Consider the following 3,311-nt stretch of genomic DNA (forward strand, 5'->3'; position numbering starts at 1 on the left):
GCGATGATCGTGTGTAAGAGAAGATGGGTACCGATATTTATTGAACGTAAGAGGGTTGTGATTATCTTCCGTTTGAGTAATAGCGATTTAATAGGAAATAATGGCTGTATGATACCCGTGCGAGCTCGCAAGCGGACGGATGCTAATTTAAAATACCAACCCCCCGGGAATCTTCCTTCCAGACCATTAAGAGTTCCTAAATTATTTGGGACGGTTACCATTGTCAATGCAAAAAGATGTTTGGAGGATGACTTTGCCACGCGTCTTTCACAATAGACATCACTTCTACAACAGGGCGAAGAAAGGTGATCTTGAAATGGACATAAATAATCTTGTCTTTAGTGTGTAATTAAGTATCGCCAACATATATAAGATAAGGTTAACTTTAGATAGAAGAACAACATTTGTACAGCTTCGTTCTTTCTATATATACGGTTTAAGATAAAGAGGTGCATGGCAGTTTCTTTGGGGGCATGTTCAAAGTTCGTCTTCCGCAATCCTTTTCTCAAACACAGTTTGGTAATATGGTAAATATGATCATTCTGGTAGTCATGGTTACTGCCTCGCGGGGATGAAGATCTACTAATGGAGACAGATAATCATAATCAAACAAAAATGGGTAAAGGTAAAAACTTGAATGTTCTCTAAATGCTGGGGTAAAGATGAAGGAAATCATAACATAACGACGATGCAATTCTAATTTTGCAAAAGCTCCACCGACGGGGGATGGATATTGGGATGGATGTTGCTTGGCTATAGGACTCCACCGAGTCTGGCTCTATCTGCCCCATTCAAGGGTAAATTCGATCCAATTGTGATATATTAGTTACATGAATGGAGCTCGAAACGGAAAGACGGGGATTTGTTTTCTTTGCTTTTGAAAATATGAAAGCCTGACAGACTGATAATAAAACAGACATCACAATACGGTTATGCATGTCGAGATGCGAGGACGTCTGTTACAGAGAAATAAACCAGTTGTCTTTATATACATGGAGTGAATAGTTTCGGTCCAAAGAAAAAAAAAGTTATGATAAAACATTGAAAATGACATTGTGTATTCTTCAATATATTGTATGTAGGTTAAGAAAATACAATAATGCCGTGACCACTACGAATCAACACTTGTTCTTTCCTAATTGAACATGATGAGCTGTTTCCTCAAAAACTATTGGAAAAGGCAATAACGATGATTGTCTGTGAAAGTCTGATAAAACTAATCACCTCAACAATTCCGTTTTTTCAAACACGAACACAGATTTTGATTTGGATTCCTTGAAAATCATTAAGATTTTGAATACATACTTGTCGTGATGAAGCAGACATACAGCTTGGTATTAAGTTCAATATTCTCTTATTTGTGGCTTATAATATCGGAAAGTGTTTGTTTACTGATTATACATGTACTTGTTTTTTATTAGAAAGGGAGATCAATCGAAAAAATGGACTTCAATATTTCGTTGATCTCTGTATTTTGGCGCCTATCTTCATTTCTTTGTCCACTAGAAAACAACTAATTACCCTGTGCTATATAATAAAAGGGAAAAAACTAGAGATATTATTTTCTTCAAACAAGCAAGATCCTTCCTGGTCCAAGCAGCCTTTTCCTTCACCATCATAAGTCGAATTTCCTGTACATTTAAAGAAAAGAGACTCGACCAATGTCATCCAGGAAATGGCTGCGCTTATCTAAAACGAATTTCTTTGGACAGAAGAGTCTCTCTCTCTCTCTCTCTCTCTCTCTCTCATTTCCAAAATTCCCAGGTATGCCTTTGTGTTTGAAAACCAACCAACGCCAATGCTCTTTTGCTCAGGACATCCTCATAATATATCCCAATGACCCACGCTCATCTGTGATTGGCTAAAAATCACTCAATGAACTCTAAATCCAGGGAAAGAAAGATATGATTATCCTACTTGAGCGTGCATGCTTGTTGAACTACGCCCATCTTACGTGACGTCACATCACAGTTGTTTCAATTGAAATCGAACCTCTTTTCCAGATCTGTCATTGACGAGTGAAAGAGGTGTTCCAGCCTTAGTTTCGGATCGTGAAGTATTTATTTCAGGAAAGAAAACTAACGGCTGTCATTCGATGATGCTAGTCATTTTGCAAGACATATGGTGTGGTGCTTCATTTGGGATTGTGCATCGCAATTGCTACACTATTTTCACCAAAATAATATTCGTTGAAAATAAGGATTCTAACTCTTTAGCATTGTAGTTTTTCCTAAAGTTTGTCCGAAAACACTACAATCGCTTTATCGCATGAGATTGACAGGAGTTATTGGTAACATCCTCATCCGCAGTGCTACCAGAACGATTTATGGAGGAACGGGACAATTACTAATTAAAAAAGGACAATTTTGTTGGTAATTGGACATATGGCGGGAATTTCCTTGTAAAGGTGGTATCGATATCAACATTTATCGTGCCATGTCGTCTGCCAATGTTCCCTCTCTCATGGACTGTTAATGAGTAAATTGAGAAATGATGCGTGCTCTGGTATCATAACATTTATGTATCAACTTCGGAGGATATCTCTTCTGTAGAAGATCCTATACCAACTCAGTTTCTCGGCAACGATTGAGAGGATTACTTGAAAATCAACCTATATGCAAAGGATCTCAAGGGTACAATTATCATCATATTCACTGAGTGACTAACGAGGCTGGCTTTGAAGTGTCTTAACATCATCGTTGTGCTGAAAAATAAACCAGAACATTAGAATTACTATATCAATTTCGACTAAATTGATTTCTTTTAATGACGGTGAAGAAAGAATTTATAGCATCGGGGATTATAAATTTTAATAACCTGATGTAACAACAACCATTAGTAGGCGTCTTATTACTAGTATTTCGAAAGGTACAGAACGTCTGCTTTATTGAGGATTGCAATAGAGATTTGATAAAGCGATAACAGATCTTGAAGACGGTGGAGTGTTTGAGATTATTCGACATAATAAATACAGTTGAACAAATCTTGCAATGCGTATGGTATAAATACTAACAATCTGACATTATCTGCTACTCTTGGTTCGTCGGCGTTGATAACTATAATACAAACCAGTTGGATATCTTTACTAATTGGTGTATTTAGTCTTTGCTGTTGACCTCGATCTGAAACAATACAGTTTGAAGAGAAACACGATATTATGTCATAACAATATGTACCGTACTTTATAAATTTGGATTGAACATATTGCATTAAAATTTGCGAGGTGTAAAACGATCAGTTCTGTTATTCAAAGTGTTGACGATCTACTACAGTGATAGTTCCTGGATACCACTTGAACTGCGTATGATTAA

The 3,311-nt window shown here is 36.8% G+C and overlaps 1 protein-coding gene across 1 annotated transcript in view; it reads left to right on the forward strand.

The window, feature by feature from the left end:
- The first annotated feature begins 2,030 nt into the window (after positions 1–2,030).
- LOC129260039 (cholecystokinin receptor type A-like) overlaps positions 2,031–3,311 on the forward strand; it is an 8,892-nt gene continuing 7,611 nt past the window's right edge. Inside the window, exon 1 of the mRNA XM_064114434.1 lies at positions 2,031–3,311. This exon is cut by the window's right edge and continues 7,611 nt beyond it. The gene's annotated coding sequence lies outside the window, so the exon portion shown is untranslated.

Source organism: Lytechinus pictus, unplaced genomic scaffold (assembly GCF_037042905.1).
Source record: "Lytechinus pictus isolate F3 Inbred unplaced genomic scaffold, Lp3.0 scaffold_19, whole genome shotgun sequence".
NCBI classification, from domain to species: Eukaryota; Metazoa; Echinodermata; class Echinoidea; order Temnopleuroida; family Toxopneustidae; genus Lytechinus; species Lytechinus pictus.